This window comes from Narcine bancroftii, chromosome 3, assembly GCF_036971445.1.
Source record: "Narcine bancroftii isolate sNarBan1 chromosome 3, sNarBan1.hap1, whole genome shotgun sequence".
Lineage (NCBI taxonomy): Eukaryota > Metazoa > Chordata > Chondrichthyes > Torpediniformes > Narcinidae > Narcine > Narcine bancroftii.
In genome coordinates this window covers 361704300-361725589 of record NC_091471.1, presented here as the reverse complement: position 1 = coordinate 361725589, position 21290 = coordinate 361704300, and the positions used below count along the sequence as shown (strand labels likewise).

The 21290-nt window shown below is 40.3% G+C and overlaps 1 protein-coding gene across 1 annotated transcript in view; it reads left to right on the top strand.

Annotated features, from left to right (window-relative positions):
• The first annotated feature begins 11723 nt into the window (after positions 1 to 11723).
• mafga (v-maf avian musculoaponeurotic fibrosarcoma oncogene homolog Ga) overlaps positions 11724 to 21290 on the top strand; it is a 59061-nt gene continuing 49494 nt past the window's right edge. The window contains exon 1 of the mRNA XM_069930045.1: positions 11724 to 11840. The gene's annotated coding sequence lies outside the window, so the exon portion shown is untranslated. The remainder of the gene's footprint in view (positions 11841 to 21290) is intronic.

Below are 21290 nucleotides of genomic sequence, written 5' to 3'. Positions count from 1 at the left end.
TTTGTTGTCCCAAAGTGTGATAGGGCTTCTTTAAATACTTCATAAGATCTATGGGTTAGTGATTTGGTTTTTGTATTTTGTGCTTGGGCTTAAAATGGGAGGGGATGTTCTTTGTGTTTTGGGAAAATAGTTCAGGGAAGGAAACTTCAAGTTGACACTCATCATTGAGCTTCAAGTTATTCAAATTGAGAGAAGTCTTTGTTAAAAGGTTTCAAATGAAATGATTTTGTTCAGCCAATTGTATTATCATTTGCACTTTTTTAAGATAAATTTTCAAGTTTCAAATAACTTCAAAAGGTTCTCCCAACTTTTTGATTCTACCCAGTTCTGGCATACTGCACAATTGCAGTTATTAAATTGGTCAGGTGCCCTTTTTGTGTAATGCATTCTATTCATTCTCTGGATTAATTCTGAGAAATCTAAAAGAAAATTAAACTGTGGTGGTATATTTTTAAGAAACTAAATCTAATAGGGAGGGAGATAATAGTAGTAATTCAATTTGTAGATTTTGCTGACACTAGAAAATTACACCAGCTTCACTTCATCAGATTGATATCATCCTTTCAACTGGGTGAGTTACAGCCTTGTTAAATGTCCCAAGCATCTGCGCACGATGCGTGGTGCATGGGAGGAAACCTGATTCAGCAATACTTGACTAAAATTTGTGACTTCAGAAAAAAGGGGGAGAACTAGTTTGGTATGATCGATTAGCGAAATAACAAAATGCTCGCATGCTGGAGAAACTCAGCAGGTCAAACAGTGCCTTTATGTAGCGAAGGTAAAGATACATCTCTCATGTTCCCCCACACCATGATGAAGGAAGGGCTCAGGCCCGAAACGTTGGTGATGTATCTTTACCTTTGCTACATTAAGGCACTGTTTAGACCTACTGAGTTTCTCCAGCATTTGCGTGTTTTTTCATTTAACAGAAGTGTTAACAGTTCTGTGTTAACAGAATCCTGTATTTTACCAATGACGTAACAAATATCATTTGAGCAATGTATTCGTCTTGTACAAGAAACTATGTTGACAATTGGTCCCCTACAATTACTTGTTGATTTCAGAACTTGATTTATTAGAATTGTAAAAGTGGTTTCAAAATTCTTGGAATGACTGAGGATGAGGGTGACCTGATAGAGATTATAAGATGATTGATTGTGTGGATTGCCAAAGGCTTTTTTTTCCCAGGGTTGAAATGGCTAACGTGAATGGGCATAGTTTTAAGGTGCTTGGGAGAAAGTACGGGGAAAGGAGGGAATGTCAGAGGTACATTTTTCACACAGAGTGGTGGGTGCATGGAATGTGCTTCCAGCAATGGTGGTGGATGCAGGTACAATAGGATCTTTTAAGAAACGATTAAATAAGTACACAGAGCTGAGAAAAGTGGAGTGTGATGTAATGGGAAAATTCTTGGCCACCACACTGTGGGTTGAAGCACTGTTCTGTGCTGTTGTTTTCTGTCCCAAAATTAATGTTGACCCTTTGTTTCAATTGAGATAGATTTGAAATTTATTTGGAACTTTTACTATGGGTTGAACCAAAAATAATTTTTATCTCAAGTATTTCATTGGTTGAGTTTAATTTGGATTTTCAGTGAAAAACTGCAGAATTAGATCAATAATTCTCCAAATTTATGACTTGTCCTCTTTACATTTTCTGGGGTTCAGCATTTCTGGTCCAGTCCTCTTGTATCAGTGCTGTTCCTGGATGATGGTGTTGGTGAGTTCCAGGATTTGGACCCAGTTACTGAGTGAATGGTAAATTGAGTGTGGCAACTGTAAACAATGGATACGGGAACAACACTCAAAACTGCAGGAAGAACTCAGCAGGTGAGGTCGCATCCATGGAAAACAAAAGACAGTTGATGGTTCTGGCTGAAACTCTGGTCAGGATTCCTCTCGCCTTCCTGATGAAGGGTTTCAGCCCGAAACAATGACTGTCTTTTGCTCCCCATGGATGCTGCCTTTAGCATTTTGTGTGTTGTTCTGGTAGCTGTTTGAATTGAAGAGCAACCTGCAGGTGCTCCCAACAGCTGTCTACCACGTTCCTCTTTGTTAGAAATTAAAGTACCTTTAAAGAAATTGCTCGAGACAAAAATAGAGAACAAAGAACATTTATTACTACAACAATGCAAAGTTGGGTGCTTCCCTTACCCTGGAATACACCCATACACTGGGCTCACCCAACTTTTATACAGTTGATTTCAGTATAGGAATACCCTCCCCCTTACATTCTTCTGCCTCCTGCTGGAGAGGTTTGGCATTAGGCAATCCTGCCTGCCTACGTGCAATTTCAGTACACTTGGAGGGGGGGGGGGGGGGGGGTATCCTGTCGGTGTCCCTTCATGTTATTGTCCTTATTCACGCCTTCCTGATTCTCGGGGCTACAGTCTCTTGATATGCAGAGTTGACTCATTCTATCTAGGGTTGGCTAATTTCATATGTATAAATCTGTGTATGGTTAGCTAATTAGATATGTAGGACTTGGTACTTCTGTCCAGGGCTAGGAGACCCTTATCTGATCCAGACTACCTCAACTTCCTACATTCTATTGTTCCTTACCACTCCTTATCTTAGTCTTATGGTCTTGTCACAAAGACTAGAAGATTCTTATGTTAATCGTGCTGACTCTGCTTTCCTGCATCCTAACCCCCAAGCTTATCCTGTTTGTACTGGTTACAGCCATTTACTGATGAACTTTGGTTTCTTCCATGTTCATAATTTTAGATCAATTTTCCCATCTCTCACATCTTGGTACGATTCTAAACCTTGTTCACTACATAAAAAGTGAATCTTATACTAAAATTAACTTCCATGTTTAGATTCTTAAATGTAGAAATGTTTTCTAGTTGTGAATAGTAGACAAAAGCTAAGATTCCTAGGTACGTCACTTCAAGCAATCTTTGATTGAAAGAGTACAAAATGAATGACTAAAATTCAGTAAAAGAATGATCTAATGTTGTCATACAGGATGCACCTGTCTTTAAGGGAAGATTTTTATTGTTCAGAAAATGCCGAGGTCTCCTGTGCAGAACAGCATCAGATGTAAAAGGAGGTACTAATATCTTGTTTCAGTTCGTTTTAAAATCCTGTCACTGTGAAATCAGGAAGTTCCACTATTGCACTTGCTGAAACTCTAGGGATTGAGAAGAAACCCATATCAGACTAAGGTGGTGGACAAGGAAGGAACATTAATCAGAATCACATTGAAACAATTTTGTGACTGAGATAGTGATATTAAGTGGACATGGGACACAAAGCAACACTGCACAGGAGCAGACTCTTTGGCCCTTGATGACTATGCTGACCGCAATGTTAATTTTAACTAATTCTGTTTGCCTGCTAGGTCTGTATCCCTCCATTCCCTGTCTGTTCACGTGCCTGTCAAAAAGCCTTTAAAAATTGCTATTCCATCTGTTACCACTATGGCAGGGTGCTCCAGGCACTGTTCACTCTGTCAGGGGAGGGGTTGGGTGGGTAATGTTGCCTTGTAAATCTCCAAACTTTCTCCTCTTGCGTGAAAGATAATCCCTCCAGTATTTGACATTTCAGTCTTAGGTACCTTGTTGATACCTCTCCATAATTTTATATACTTCTATCATGTTGCTTGTCAGCCTCTGATGTTGGAGAGAGAACAATCCTTTCTTCTTGTCACTAAGTAAAGTTTTCATTACCAGCCACAGCCAGGTCGGTGGCAGAACGTCAAGCACTGTCACCTTGAGCACTGGAGCAGCTCAGGGCTCTATGCTCACCCTGCTCCTATTCACACTGCTGACCCACGACTGCAACACCAGATCCAGTTCAGAATCATCAAGTGTGTAGCTGACACAACAGCAACAACGATGAGACGCTCTACCCAGAAGAGGTGTAAAATTGTGATATGGTGCCAGAATAGCAACCTGAGTATGATCAATGGGCATGATCGTGGACTTCAGGAGGACCAGGAATGACCACCCTCCTCAACACATCAATAACTTGGTGGTAAAGAGAGAGCACTTGTTTCCTTGGAGTCCACTTAATAAGTGACCTTTCCTGAACCCAAAGCATCTTTTCACTTGTAGGAAAGGAGCAACAGTGACTGCACTTCCGAAAAAGACTGAGGCAGGCAAGGTCACCAGCCTGTCAACTTTCTACAGGAGCCTTATTGAGAGTGTCCTGCCCAACTGCATCACAGTGTAGTACAGTTGCTGTTGAGAATGGGTTTGAAGATCAATCCAGTGGACCATGAGTGGCAGAGAAGATCACTGGGGTCTCCCTCCCCCTCATTGTGATCGGCCGGGATGGTTGTTGTCTTGTGCAAAATTGTTGAGGATCCCTCCCTCCCCGCACGCAGCATCTTTCAGCTACTCTGTTAAGAAAGCGATGGAGGTGCATTAGAAGCAGAGGCTCCAGGCTGAGAAACATCTTCTTCCCACAGGTGGTGAGACTGCCGAATGAACTGCTCATACTAACCACCCGAGATTCTACTATTTATTTAACAATATGTATTTATTTCTGTACATGTATATATGCACTGTTTGGTTGTGTGTTAGCATGGTTTTTCACTGAGGACCACTTTATATTAGATGATAATGAACTTGAAGTAGAGGTGTCAGTGGCGTGTTGAACACTTGGTTTTTCTTGGTGTTTGCTATTGACCAGAATAGAGGGAAAAATGTAAGCAATGGTTAGATGGATTTCCATTTAAGGCGTGGTAAGAGTTTTAAGGTTGCTACATGATCTGTAGCCCTTGGACATGCATCCAGCATGTTAACAGGACATTTTGGTTCACAAGTCTGTGCCACCCAATTTACATCCCCAGTACGTTTTTGAATGAAGGAGGAAACCAGAGAAAACCCATGGAGACACAGAGAGCCTACAGACTCCTGAGAGACAGCACGGGATTTGAACCCCAGTCCAGTCCCGATTGCTGGTACTGTAAAGGCATTGTGCTAACTGCTACACCCTGCCTTTGTTCCTTTTAAAAATCTATTTGGTAATGCAGTGGCCTGCAATTTGCACCAGTTTGAATGAGGATCATGTTCAAATGAAGGCTTTGAGAAAGTGAAATGTAATAAAAGCCAATTGATTATCTCTTTTGTATAAATCCAGATGTTGTAACATAGCAGGATTAAAATGGTTGTTATTCATTAATCCCGCTGAGTTGGGATGAGTCTGGGTATCTAACTCCCAGCATTTTACTCAGTAAATAATGGGGTCTGGAGGATGTAATAACTTGTGACATTTCCCGTAAAAATGTAAAAAATTGACATTGGGCAATGATGAAAAAGGCAGTGGAATTAAAATATAATCTTCCCTGAAAATGCAAAAACCTGATATTGTGGGAGAATCAGGGATCTTGTGCAGATATGGCAATAAAATAAATCCGTATTAGTTTAAAAAGTTGATCTTGATAAAACTCAACGATCACTGGGGTTTTGATACAAGATAATAAAAATGGGGGATGCTCTGGTGATCATTGTCCATTATTCCTTAAATTCTGGACTTTTTCCTGCAGATTGGAGAACAACAAATGCAACTCTGGTTCAAGGTTGCTTTTATTGTCATGTAACGATTCTTAAAAATGTAATATACACTAGATACTTCAGCTTTTGTCTGCCCTAAGGCCAACAAAGAGCCACCATGAGCATTGCCTGTTGCCTGCCTAACAATAAGAAAAAAAGAAGCAGGAGTCCCTTCTGAGAGTGTTTGTGGATTATCCTCCACCACTCCTGCAGCCTTTGCAGTTGCACAATTTCCTTTTCAAACCACTGGCAACCTGAGCTCCAGGTCCAAATCTCTGATATGATCAGGAAGGCTTGAGCACCCGAGGCCTTTCTTGCTCAAGGATACCTGGTTCCAGTGAGTCTGTTTCCTGCAGTATGCAAGTTGACTGCAGCCTAGGTGAGTCTGGTGACTACAAGTCACTACAGCCCACTGCCTGTGTGGGTCCTTCATCTGCTGAGCACCTCGGTGATCTGCTGCCATGATCACTGCCCTGTAGGGTCATATCCCTGCTTTCCTTCTAATGGAGTGTTATTCTCCCTCTTTCTAGTGCCCTGCGTCTGTCTGCTGCTCCCCCAGAGTCTGCAGGCCCTCGTTGTACAAGCCCAGCACATCTTGAGTACATCCCTCTGTGGTTGCAGGATTTAAAAAAAAAACAACCCAGCTCCTTTAATAAACTGTTGAAGGTTTGTAGAGAGCAGTGCTGTATCTCTGCTACCCTCTCTCCCAGGTCCACACCATCAACAGTGCAGCTGTTACAACAGTTCTGGTAGCACTACTGTTTTTTTAAACCCACCAAAGGATGAAACCAGTGTGGAACTACTGACCTGTCAGCCTGGGCAAAGATTAGAAGCTAAAATAAAGGATATGAATGACATCAAGATGCTTAGAAAACAATGTCAAGTTTATTGTCATCTGATTATACAAGTACAGCCCGATGAAACAGTGTTTCAGTGCAAAACATACGTACTGACAAACTATACATATGCAGGACAAGTGCTTCATGTATATAAAATAAATATTGTTTTGTGCAATCGAGAGTCTGGGATGGTTAGTGTGAGCAGTTCCTTTGGTTGTTCTGTGTTTTCACTGCCTGAGGGAAGAAGCTGTTCCTCAGCCTGCTATTGGCTCTGATACTTCTGTATCTCTTCCCCGATAGGAACAGCGGAAAGATGCTGTGTGCAGGGTGGAAAGGATCCTCAATAATTTAAGAAAACGATCCCAGTAGATCAAGTCAAAGGGAGGGAGACTCCAGTGATCCCCTCTGCCACTCTTGCACTCCTGTGGATTGACCTCCGATCCATTTCTCTGCATCAGTGATGCAGCGGGCAGGACTCTCTTGATAGAGGTCCTATAGAAGGTTTATGTAGCAGTAGCCTTGCCGGCTTCAGTCTCCTCAGGAAATACAGTAGCTATTGTGGCTTCCTGACAAGTGAGGAGATGTCGAGTGTCCACTATAGGTTACAAGTTAAGTGAACTCCAAGGAACTTGATTCTTTCCACTACAGAGTTGTTGATGCATAGAAGAGGGTGGTTGTTCCTGGTCCTCCTGAAATCCATGATCTTTTCCTTCGTCTTGTCCACGTTAAGACTTGGGTTGTTACTTTTGCCCCATTTCAGGAGATTTCCATCTCTAATCTGTAATGTAATTGAGCAGAGATAAATGGAATTTTGAAAGGAAAATTGAATTTGACTAATTTGGAATTCTTTAGGGTGCATTTAGTTGAGTAGATGATGGGGTGGGGATGATCAGTGGATGCAACATGTTTGGTTTTCAGGTTTTTGATAGCCCCCCATTTTGGAGAATGGTGAACAAGGTCAGAGCATATGGAATTGGGGATAGTGTACTCCCATGGATTGAGAATTGGTTAGCTGGTAGAAAAGTCTTTTGCAGGTTGGCAGCTGATTGTGGACTTCAGTCAGAGAAAACCAGATGTATAAAATCCAGTGATCACTGGGGGATCAGAGGTGGAGAGAGCGAACAAATTCAAGTTCCTGGGAGGCACAAACTTCATTGTGAAGAAAAGACGTCAGTGCCACTACTTTTCAGGAGTTTGTGTAAGTTTGGTATGGCATCCAAAACCTTGGCAAACTTCTTCAGAGGTGCAGTAGAAAGTGTGCTGAATGGCTGCATCATGGCTGGTGAGGGGACACCAATACCTCTGAGTGTAAAAACCCTGCAAAAGGTGGTGGACACAGCCCAATACATCACAAGCAACAATCTCCCCAGCATTGTGAAGGTCTACATGGAACGCTGCCGTCGGAGAGCAGCATCAATCATCAAGGATCTACGCCACACAGGACACGCTCTGTTCTCGCTGCTGCAATCGGGAAAGAGGTGTAGGTGCCACAAAACCTGATCCACCAGGAACAGTTGCTACCCTTCCATCATCAGACACCTCAACAACAAACACAATTAAAGAATCATTTAAGGACTCTGCACATTATTTATTATCAAATTTATTTTCTGCATTGCAATTGTTAGCACATCCTTCTTGTTTACAATTCTCTTTCAATTCAATTCTTGGCCTGCAGGTAAAAGAATCTCAGGTTGTATGTGATGTCATCTATGCACTCCAACAATAAATCTGAACTACAAGGTTAGGGGCCTGAACTATTCTCGATTGAATGCAAGTTAAAAGTTTGCTGTTGATGTGAAACAAAATGAAAATTTGAGTTTGGATGAAAATGTAAAAAAAAACTAAAAGAATGTTGACGACTTGACTGATGGAGAAAATCCATGAAAAAAATAAGATATCCAATTTACTATGGAAAACAATTAGTGAGATTGTGAATCTTGATCTCCGAAGTGATCTAGATGCCTGGGTATCACTGAAGGTGCAGCAAACAATTAGGAAGGCAGATTGCACGTTGTTAAATGTATGGGTAATAATATCTCTGTAGAATGATAGGTTGCTTGACTGAGGTTTTTGAAGGAAAGACATAATTGTCAATAGCCCCTTTCACACTTGCAAGTGATCCTAGGAATTGACCACCAATCGGCCTTTAAATGACCTAGTGTGAAAGCAAAATCAGCTTAACGCCGGCGTCAAATGACATCATCTCACGCCGGGGATTGACAGCCTCAACCCCTAGTACAATCCCTGGTGTCTGTCGATGCTAGTGTTGCAATCAGGCAAGTGTGATGAAGGTTTGTAACTGTTTTCTTAGATTGTAGGTCTGTTGCATCAGAAGAAATTGAGCAGATTGGGTCTCTTTTCTGTAAGTTTTAACATTCTTCTGGAGAGCTGACCTCATTGAAATGTACAGAATTCTTGGAGGGCTCAATTAAGGTGTGTGTAATAACCTGAGACTGTCTAATCTTGGAAGCTAACTAAGCAGGCTCCTACCTGGTCAGTACTTCTATGAGGGGCATTGGAGAAAGTGGCAACTCTCTGTCTGCCTTAAGGTAGACAAAGTTAAAGAATTTCACTCATTCTAAAATGTAGTATTACATGACAATTATGGTACCTTTACCTTTATATGGGTATAGTAAAAACAATGCTGGAGAAACTCAGCAGGTCAAACAGTGTCCTTGATAAAGCAAAAATAAAGATGCAGAACCAATGTTTCTGGCTTTAGCCCTTCATCAAGGTACAGTATGAACAAAATTTTGGCAACTGGCTGATTTACCCTGGAAGAAAAGTTCAAAAGCTGAGTAAGGGTCTCAGTATAATATGACTAAGATAAGGAGACATTTCTTTACTAGAGGTGGGGGTTATTGTTGGAGGGGAGGAAATCTTGGGAATTCTCTACCTCAGCAGTCAATAGACCCTCGATCATTGAATTTAAAACAGATAGTTAGATTTCTACCTATTGGAGAATTTGAATAATGCACTGGTGCTCAGTTTTTTTTTAAAAAAGCTACTTTGCACTAAAGAGTAAAATTACATGTCTACTATCTCTGCCACATAAAGTAGTATGGTCATCAAACATTCATTGAGGGGTTATCCAATCATTTTCATTTGGGTTAGATGTTGCATTGCGACCATATGTGCTCTTTAAATAAAAACAGGATATCCTGAATGTACAACTTTGAAGATGAATTTTGAAGATGGATTGTTTTGCTGTGTCCTGCTTACTAACATAAACTTAAGATGAGTAAATATTGTAGAATTCAAAATTCAATAAAGTGATTTGGAGAAATCCTGTGGTTTGGAGAAAGTTTGTAAATTAAAGGTGCTCTATGTTCTGAATAAGGAATTGATGGCCACATATTGGAGTTTTTTGTTGTGTGTGTGGAGGGATTTTCTCCATCACCATGTCTTGCTTTTCACTCTGCCAACTTTTGAAAGTTTAATGAGAAATGTAAGAAGATACGATGTCTGTGGAGAGGAAGATCGAGTTAATATCTTGTATCTCTGTCAGAATTGGAAAGTCTCAAGTCCAAAACATGTTATCGTTATCTTTGCTATATTAAGTACACTTAATCCAATCAGCTGAGCTTCTCCAGCCTTGTGTTTTTACTTCAATCGCATTGTCTGAAGACCTCAGTGTTCTTCATGTCTGCTGATTGACCTCCAGTCAATGACCTCTGAAACTTTTGTATGATTATGGGGGTGGGAAACTAAGTAGTAAATGTAAATTTACTGTGAGGATACAAAAATGTACCAAGTAAAAATTAATCTTGCCTGTTTGCCGTTGATAACCACCTCTCAATCCTTCCTTCCTTCCTTCCTGAACAAAAACAGATAGCAGTTACTGTTTGGAGGTTTTGCAAGTTGAACTGCAGCAATGTGCTATTGTTAGAGCTCCCTTGTTTTCAGCTGTGTTGCTTTGAGTTCGGAGGGGGCAGTGGGACATTTCTTCTGGATTCTAACAGGTTTTTTTTTCTCCCTCTTGTTACCTTGATTCTTTTTCAAAACAAAATTGTTGGCACTGTTTTATCTCCTCTGGATTTTAAATGTAAAATCTGCGTGGGAATCATCGCCCACTCTCTCCCCCCCCCCCCCACCAAAAAAAAATTGATTGCTTTCACTACTTTGTGGAGTTCATGTATAATGTTCCCTGGACACTTGTACCAGAGAGAAAATAGTTGTTTATTTCACCTATTGGAGAACTTTTCACATGTTAAAAGTTTTGTCTTAATTCTGAAAAGTTGATTGGGAACACTTGCAAACTAAAATGTATATTTCTAAAACAGCATAAGCGACTGGGGTTTGAATCCCACGCTGTCTGTCAGGAGTTTGTACATTCTCCCCGTGTCTGCGATGGTTTCCTTCAGGTGCTCAGGATTCCTCCCACCGTTCAAAAAGTACTGGGGTTGCAGGGCATTTTGGTGTAATTGGGTGGAATGGATTTGTGGGTCGAAATGGCCTGTTACCATGCTATATGTCTTTTTTTTTAAATAAAAATAAGGCTGCTGTGTTTTGTTATCATCTGGATGTTTTGGACAGTGACATTCTATAACTGTGCTCTATGACCACATCTGCCTCTTCTGTTTTGTATCTGTACGGGAATCCTCCTATTTTCCCATTATCACTGTTTTCCCCTTGCTGTGAGACTTGGTTTTCTTTCCAAACCAACTGCATCACTTGATAACCCCTCAAAGCTGCCTTTTTACTTGCTCCGTTCAATACATTTAAGTAATTTAATTGTTGGAACTTGACAGTGCCAGGTATCAAATTTGGTTATTAGTAAATGGGGAGGAAATGTAGTGTTAGAAAAGCCCAGAGTAGGAGGAAGATTTTGAAGTGTACAATGTAATAATACTGAGGTAACAGGTGGTGCATTGGAATGCCTTTTTAAAAAAAAAAATCTGTTGCAACACGCAGATTTAAATTGAAGTGCGCAAAAATGTGATGTTCATATTTTCATGTCAAGAGTGCTGGCAGAGGAGTGTGTCAAATCATTTGTGGGAATTGCCATAACAAGCTTGACTGAGGAAGGAACAGAGACCACACATCAACTTGCAGTCGGGACCCCCAAGTTTCTATTTTCAGTCTTTCTTTGGATATGAAACCACAGGGGCCAGGATTCTTTCCCATTGAAATGGGAGAGAGGACAATATATTTTTTAATTGGGGAAACATTGTAACTTTTTCCTCCTACTTTGAACTTGACAATGAATGCCTCCCAGGTGTTTTGGAGAGAATGGGTCATGTTTGTGTGATAATGGAACAGTAAATGCGAAATATAATATTTAGGTGGAGTTGCTGATTCATTTAAGATTGCACAATTAAACAAATGCCATCGAACACTCCACCCACTCAATCTACAGTGTTTGGAATGTGATGGTGTTTGTGTGCAGAGTTGATTGGAAACTCTTGGGGCTACTCAGAGCTTGCTTCACTGCGGGATTCCATCTTGCCCTATCTTGAACTGCAAAATCTCCTGTTCCATCTTCTGGATTTTCAAGGGTAAGAGCCATTCTGTCATTTGATAAAAGAGGGTGCTATTGTTAATTGAGCTTGATTTGAAGAAGCTTGAACAATGAAGGTGCAAGCAAGGCAGGTGTAATTTAAGGGTGAACTCGTGCAGGGCTTACTAGAGCAGTGGTTTTACCCTTGTTGCAGAAAGTTGACTTCCTGTGATGTATGTCACTGGCATTTGGGTGTGAAGTGACTCTTTTTCACACTTTTGCTTTAAAAGTAATTGTTTACCTCTGATTCTTGTGCACATTTTGTGTGGAAAGCAATGCTCAGTCATATAAATGTTGCAGTGGCTTTTAAACGACTACTTGAACAGTGGAGTAGATCAGCAATGATCTCGCTGAACAGTGGAGCAGGTTTGGGGGGAGGGGTAGTGTTCTTATCTTGCCTACTTCTACAAAGATGTTGTTTTTCTTGATCCTTGAAGGCAATGCTTAATTTTGAAAATGTGTCGATGACTTTTGTTTTCCATCTTGTGATTGAGAATTAGGCAAAAATGAGGTGTTGCCATGAGCTAATTGAGCCCACGTGGTTCTACTTCCTGTATAAACTCAGATTTGGGGGGTAGACAGTGCCCCTTGGTTGAACATAAAACATTACAGCATGTGTTGTGCCGACCTGTATGTTCCTACCAAAAAAAATTCTAAATTATTACCACTTCATAACCCTCTCTTCTAACCATTTGCCTGTCTAAGAGTTTCTTAAATGCCTCTAATGTTCTAACATCCACCGCCATACATGTCCATTCCAGACATCCACAACTGTTTTTGTTTTAAAATACAACTTGCCCCTGATGTCTCCCTTGAACTTTACTTCCTTAACTTAGTAGAGTTGGTCGAGAAGTTCGATTTGTTACAAAAGAGCTTTAAATGTCTATTCCTGATGTCTGAATATCTGTTGTTCGTTAGTTAAGATCCAGCGCAGCTTTGAGGCCGTAATCACATTGAACCCCTTCAACATCCAGTTAAGTGGCCAGAAATGCGCTTGTGAGATCATTCAGGGATAAAAGAAAGGAAAAGGACTTCGGGTCATGTTGAGGTCTTTTCAGAAGATTTTACTTTCCAATGCTTAGATGTAAAATACAAGATGTATCATACACGTAGTCCTCTACTTCTGACCTACGTGAGCTATGTCCACCTGCATGTGAGAGATGGGAAAATTGATCTAAAATTATGAACATGGAAGAAACTAAAGTTCATCAGTAAAATGGCTGAAACCAGTTCAAACAGGATAAGTTTGGGGCTTAGGATGCAGGAAAGCAGAGTCAGCACGATTAACATAAGAATCTTCTATCCTTTGTGACAAGACCATAGGACTAAGATAAGGAATGGTAAGGTACAATAGAATGTAGGAAGTTGAGGTAGTCTGGATCAGATAAGGGTCTCCTAGCCCTGGACAGAAGTACCAAGTCATACATTTCTAATTAGCTAACCATACACAGATTTATACATATGAAATTAGCCAACCCTAGATAGAATGAGTCAACTCTGCATATTAAGAGACTGTAGCCCAGAGAATCAGGAAGGTGTGAATAAGGACAATGACATGATGGGGCACCCATAGGATACCCCCTGGTCCTCCAAGTGTACTGAAACTGCACGTAGGCAGGAAGAATTACCTATGCCAAACCCATCCAGGGGGCAGAAGAATGTAAGGGGGAGGGCATTCTGATACTGAAATTGACTGTATAAAAGTTGGGTGAGCCCCAGTATGTGTGTGTATTCCCAGGGTAAGGGGAAGCACCCAACTTTGCATTGTTGTAGTAATAAATGTTCTTTGTTCTCAATTTTTATCTCGAGCAATTTCTTTAAAGGTACTTTAATTCCTAACATGCACATATGACAGATTTTAAAAAGCTTTATTAAATCTACTGCACAAGTACATACTTTGTATCCCAGCAGCAGTCCAAGGTCCCCAAGTTACGACCAACTCATTGGTCCCCGTTACAGTCGTAAATCGGGGAATATCTTGTCAAATTTGTGAATAGGAATCTGATAATGTGATGTCAGATCGTGTCTTGAGAAAACTAGTTGATGGTTAAATTTTGGTCAAGGCTTTGTTTTCAAAAGAATATGCTCAAATTTTTAAATCAAACATTGTTTAAATTTGTACCCCACTGATGAAGAACAGAATGCTGAAGGTGTCTTATTAATTATATTTTTGCAGACACTATCTTGTAGATCCTATTTCCAATCATGTAGGGTCTCCAATGGGTAGAAATCACCTCGGGGCATCATAAAACAGATTTATCCATTTCTTTGTGCTTTTGTAAGAATTGGCTGCTAAGTCTGTCTGCGTCGTAACTACTGACTGCTACAATGCTATTTCATTTGGTTGTCTTGAGACTGTAAAAGTTGCTTAAAATGAGCTGAGTTAAAAGACTGAGCAGGGGAAACTCAGCAGGTCAAACAGTGTACCTTAAATAGCAAAGATCAAGAAACAACCAGCATTTCAGGCTGAGTGAGCCCTTCTTCAAGGTATGACAAAACGTAGGCAGGTGCCTGAACAAAATGGTGGGGGAAAGAGGAGGAGCAGAGTCCCACAGGCAGAAGTAGATGAGGGAGGGAGGGCACATCCGCAAACAGGGGGAGTGGAGATGGATGGCTCTGCGAAGAGAGGGAAGGGAGTGGAGAGTTGGAGGAAAGAAGACAAAGGGAAAGGAGAAAGAATGGTCAGTAGGCTACCTTAAACCAGAGAAGTTGATGTTAATGCCATCCGGTTGGAGAGTTCCCAGGTGGAAAATTCAGTGGTGCTCCTCCAATTTATAGGTGGTCTTCATTTGTTAATACATATGGCCATGGACAGCTATGCCAGCAGAGTTATTTCTGGTCATATTGTAATTCAATTGTTTTAATTATTTTGACTTTGTTGATGCAATTGGGTTTCATTTTGAGGGGGGTGGGTAGGGATGGTAGAAAATGAAAGGGTGAGAAGTGCACAACTAATGTGAGGGTAGGAATTAAGGATGTGGATTCTTGATATGCTGTGTTGTTTCAATCTTGCTGAAACACAGCTTTCAAAGCTGTATTTGTCTCTGCCAGCCCTGTGGCCATAAGTGCTTTTTAATAGACACTTGAGTATTTGTGCATTTAACATTTAATGAATAAAATCTACAATAGTCTCATTGTAACTTGATTCACAGTGAGGGAAGTGCAATAGCTTATCAACATCATTATCACAGGGTACTTGTTTCTGGTCACTTTTTGACTTGAACTTTTGAGATCTGACCAACTCTTGAAAAGTGTAAACTAAGAAATGTCAATTGAGTTTCAATTTCCACTGTCTAGGACCACAAATGTTTGGCGATCTCGACGCTTTGAACAATCGTGAACTTCTTTTAAAGAGAAATGTGTTTCTTCCCTTTGCAGCTTGAACATTTGACACTGATCTGTGCTGTCGGATATATTGGATTTGGATTGTTTATTAACCTAAGTTGTTTTGGGGAGTCTTGTACAGTTTGAAAATTAATTCAGATCTTTGCTTAAACTGATTTGCAAGCAATTGCCTACCTTGTGCTGTTTTATTTTGTGACTGAGGTTGTTGCTTTCCTGCTAATGCTTTATGTAATCCACAGTACCTTTTTTAAATGAAGCTCTTGCAGCTTCAAGCCAATTTAGGTGCATGCAATAATTATATTAGTCAGATCAATTATCTGGTTCCCAGTAAATGAACAGATGGGATTTTCCTCTTACAAGTGTTCTGTGAAAATTGGCACAATTCTGCACGAGCAGTCTGGATTTGCTGCGAAAGTGCCCTCCATGGTAAAATTGCCATGTTTCAATTGTCAATTAATTTCTTATCTTAAAAGATAGACCAGGAGTGAGGGATATAACCTCACCTGTAATTTCAAAAATGGCCTGTTTTTGCACTCATCACTCTGGCTCAAAGCCTTTCATAGAAACAGCTATATTGATTGACACCAAAGTGAAGGAACAATTTTATGAATGGATCAAGTGAAAAAACAAATGCTGGAGGAACTCAGTAGTTCTTGTCCTGGATCCGTCCTAAAGCCTCCATGGTGATACAATCTCAAAGAAGGTGGCTATACTGGGGCGGTTCAGTACATCACCGAAGACTCTCGTAAACTTCTACAGGTGTACCATGGAGAGCATTCTGGCTGGTTGCATCACTGAATGGTATGGAGACGCCAACTCTCAGGACAAGAATAAACTCCAGAGGATTGTTAACCCCGTCCTCCGACATCACAGGCACCAGACTTCACTCCATCAAGGACATCTACATGAGGCGGGGTATTTAAAAACACAACCTCTATCTTCAAAGACTCTCTCCACCATCACCCAGGCTGTGCCCTCTTCATTCTACTACCATCGGGGGTGGGGGGAAAGAAGGTACAGGAGCCTAAAGATGAGCACTCAGTGGCTCAAGGACAGTTTTTTTTCCCCCACTGTCATCAGATTCCAGAATAATCAATGAACTCAAGACACTGCCTTACATTTTGTGCAGTCTTATTTTTTTACAGTAATGTTGTAAGATTGTATTAACATAAATGTTTACACTAGGATGCTGATGCAAAACACCAAATTTTTATGACTTGTTCATGACAATAAATTCTGATTCTGAGTTCCTCCTTTTCAATCTCTCATTGATGCAGTTGGTGGTTCCCATCTGCTTCAAAGGGCATCAATCATCCCGGTGCCCAGAAAGAGCAGGGTGAGCTGCCTCAATGACTCACATTTACTGCGATTAAATGCTTTGAGAGGTTGGTCATGGCCAGAATTAAATCACACCTAAGTACAGATCTGGGCCCACTGCAATTTGCCTACACCAGAGCAGATGCACGATCACTGGCTCTCCACTTGGCTCTGGATCACCAAAACCACAGCCACACGTATATCAGGCTACTCTTCATTGACTACAGCTTAGCTTTGAACACTATCGTACCCTCCGTGCTGGTCAACAAGCTCCCAAATCTGGGCCTACTGGATGGATCCTTGACTTCCTCATCAGAAGACCACAGTTAATACGAATTGGAAATAACTTCTCCTCACTGAAGATCAACACGTGTGCACTTCCAGGACTTAGCCCACTGCTCTAGTCGCTGTTCAATCGTGACTGTGTGTCTAGGCACAATTCATATACTATCCACAAATTTGACAGAATCACAGTTGGCATTGAGGAACCGTACAGGAGGAAGACAGATCAGCAAGTTGTATGGTGCCACAACCACCACCTAGCACTCAACATTAGCAAAATGTGGCTTCAGGAAGGGGAAATCAGGAGAACACAAACCAGTCTTCACTGAGGGATCATTAATGGAAAGGGTTAAGAACTTTAAATTCCTGGGTGTCAGCATCTCTCAGGAACTGTCCTGGGGCCTCCATGTTGATGCAGTTACGAAGAGGACTTGCCAGTGGCTATACTTCATGAGGAGTTTGAGGAGATTTGATATGACACCAAAGAATCTTGCAAATGTCTGCAGGTTGACTGTTGGAGAGCATTCTGACTAGTTGCACCTTTGTCTGGTATGGAGGTGCCACTGCACAGGGCAGGAGACAGGAAAAGGCTCCAAAAAGTTGTGAACTCGGCCAGTGTCATCTTGGGCCATTACCCTTCACTCCATTAAGGATATCTGAGAGGTGGTATCTTGAGAAATCGGCATCTGTTCTCAGACCATGCCATCTTTACACTTGCTGCCATCATGAAGGAGGTATAGGAGCCTGAAGGCTAACACCTAGTGGCACAAGGACAGTTTCTTGCCCTCTGCCATCAAATTTGTGAATGGGCTATGAACTACAGAAACTACCTCATTTTTATACTCATTTACTTATTAGTAATTTATTTATTAACTTGAATGTAATTTTATAGTAATATTTGCATTATTGTAATTCTGCCAGAAACCAACATATTTTGTGACATGTTTAGCACAATAAATACCGATTTCTGTTTCGGGTCTTTAACAATGTACAACTGATGCTTTGGGACTGAGTCCTTCTTCATATGTTCAAGTTTCTTGCAACCTGCTGTTCATTTTCTCTTGATAGCTTATGGAAACGTGCAGTATGTCATGAAGTTATTTTGTTCATAGGTCTACATTTCCTCTCCCCTGCCATTTCATCCACCAAATCTTAAATGTTACTCTTGAGTCTTTCTCCACCAGGTCATATGAATTTATTGTGAATTTTAAAAAAGTTTTGGTGTTTTTGCCAAAGCTTTAAATAAGTTTGCATTTATCTTGAATCTATTGATAAGGTAGGAATTCTGAGAGCTGTGGAGGATTGTACCTGGGTGAGCAATTTGGATCCTGACTCCAGTTATTTATTTTCCAGTTTCAGGGATACTAGGTGAATGGCTACAGAGGATTTTCTCCCTCAGTGTGTTTCCTGAGAGCTTATTATCCTGCTTTAATCTGAACATTTATTTCATGGTATTTGTGCACATATTAATTGAGTCATTGCACATTAATATTAGAACCTGTGATACGAACGTTTTATTTTTCTTCATTCATGAAAGTGGACTACATTTGGTATTTCCTTGAAAGCATTTGGGAATGATTTGCACTCTTTGAAGTCGAAATTAAAAGCACTGTGACCCACTTTTCAAATCTGCAATGTCCTGTGTCCTGAAAGGCACACACTTGACTTTGCCATCATTTTGAAACCGCTTGGTATAAAATTTTGATGTTTTCCATTAATGGGGCTTGAATTAAGATTTTTGAGCAGCATATTTTGCAATTGAACTTTGTGCATATCCGTGCCAAGTCCCAGTAACATTTTGTGTAGTGTGGATTTATTCTTTGTATCTTTTACCCTATTTGAGAATCCAGCATTGTTCTATTTGGATTTTGTGTTTGAGGTGCATTTTGGGCATTGTTTGTGTTTAGCTCTGCTATCTCCATATGGATCTAAACCATATGGTCCTGACATGCACCCACTTAGTTATAACCTATAACATGGTAACAGGCCCCTCACCCTAACAATCCCATGCACCCTGTCAAACGTCGATTCAAATCAATCCCATTTTATCTTCCCTCTATTCCATTTGACAGATTCTATCTCTCATTTACACATTGAAAGAATTGTTAGTGGTCTGTTAACCTTTTTAGGATGTGGAAGAAAGCTAAAGCATTCAGGGAAGGCTGTAGAGTCACGGGGAGGAAGCATGATCCTCATAATGGTAACCCTTGATCAAAATTGAATCTAGGCTTTGGGAACTGTGACTAGATTGTGCAATTGTCCCACCTGAAGGGTAAAATTAAAACCCAACATTTCAAATGTGGCTGCAAGAAATCTACTGCATGTTTGCCTCTCCTGGTGGTAATGGAGTCTTTGTTAATCACTTGTGGTCGCTTCTCCACAAACTATTTGCTAATGGTTAAAATCTTGCGTAATGACCTGGATGATTCTTTGTGGACTGATGAATTGCTGTGAACAATGTCTGAAGAAGTTCCAATAGTGTCCAGGTGGGCATTATACAAATATTCCCAACTTGTGCAAGGTACTGAACAAAAGCTATACAGCAAAAAGGCTTTTTTTAATGACGGACTTGAGGTGATTAATATTAAAGAGCTTTTTAACCACCAGGTGGTTGAGGATGATACGAGGATGAAAGTAGATGGCCTTTGTGCTGATTCTGAGATGGGAACAGGAGCTTATCTTGGGACCTGCATAGTTGCACAGAGGCCAGTTCTGTCTCAGACATTTGCCAGGATTGGGGTTGAAGCTGTTGCACAAGAAGCACCTTTTATGCTGTGTTCCATATTAAAATCCCCAATTGAAGGAGACGTAGGCATGAAACTGATATTTTTGGAAGCATGTTTGACCTTGGAGTTGCCAACAGTTGTGTGAATCCAAGCATGACATTTTTGGATATCACTGAAGAGCAGCTTATTACTGAGAAATGGGAGAGGTCCAGGGACAGATCCGGAGTAGTTGCCAGAGGCAAGCATGCAAGTGCAGAAAGAGAAACCAATGTAGATGATTCTCTGGCCACAATGCATTAAGAATGGAATAAATGGACAGCAGTATTACTCAACTGGATTTTGGAAGAGGATAATCTGGTCAATTGTGAGGTTCAAGAATAATTGAGGAAGGATAATTTGTTGGTCAGTTAGGATGGTACTTGAGACCTTAACAAGTGATTTAGCAAGCAGAGAAGCACATGACAGGAGCATAAATGTTAATATCAGCCAACTTGGCTAGATGCGAAAGTTCAATGGCTTTCTGTTGCTGTGATTGTTGAGGACTGGCAGCTTAATGATCTGGGCTTCTGTTGCTTTAGACGCGATAGGAGTGGTGTTGCTTGACAGGGAAAATATCACAGCTGTGCTCTGGCAGGACAGACCTGAGGGCTTGTCTACTGAGTCTATATGTATGGAGCTGAGTGTGCTGGAGGACTAGAGGATATTTAAAAAAAAAAAAGGCTCAGTGGATTTTTAAAAATTATTTGCTAATTTACTTGCCCCTCAACTATTTGAATTTATTTTTCTGGTACCTTACCACCAACTTTTTACGAACCGTCAATTTCATTGATTCCTAAAAAGGATAAAGATCTGACTGATCATCCCATAAGGCCAATTTCTTTGCTGAATATAGATTTTAAGGTTCTTTCAAGTTTTGGCTGGTAGGTTGGAAAACATCCTTCCCTCTGTAATATCTAAAGATTAGGCTGGATTTATTAAAAGTTTCTATTCACATTTTAACATCTGTAGATGACAACATTATTCCCCTTCAGATATAATTTCAGAATGTGTACTTTCTCTAGATGCTGAAAAGACTTGACAGAGTGGAATGGAACTATTTATTTGAAACATTATTTTGAAAATTTTATTTAATTTTACATATGTGTTAAGAAAACTTTTACATAAATTTCTTATTTGAAAATAATTAAAAAATAATACATTGTGATTAAAAAATTTTTTTTCCCACCAAACCCAATAGAAAAGAAGGGGGAAGAAAAAGAAAGAAAAGAGGATAGAAAACATTTGGATAGTAATTATAAAAACTTAACTAAAACTGTCATATAAAATCTAACACATCTTAATTATCCTGGTTTTTTTTAGAAGTCGGAAGATTCAGGTTGGGTGATAACAACTTAATTCCTACAATTTATTTGAAACATTAAGGAGATTTAATTTTGGTATGGACTTTTATGTCATTGGTTTAAGTTGATTTATAGTACCCGCTTACAAATAATAACGTCTTCCTTATTTAGGCTGTTTAGGGGATGTCCCCTTAGCCGCGAGCTTTAGAACCTCTGCCAATAGCCCTCAGAGACACTTGTGAGGTTCAAGAAACGGAGTAACTCGTAAGGTTTCTTTGTATGCATGTGACCTATTATTTTATATTTCAGATTCCGAAAGATCTATCCCAGCTATGTTATTTGTGTTTTCTCAATTCAGCTCTTTCTCTGGATATAAACCTTCATAAAAGTGAACTTTTTCTGATTAATATGGAAATCACAATTTACACACGTTCCATT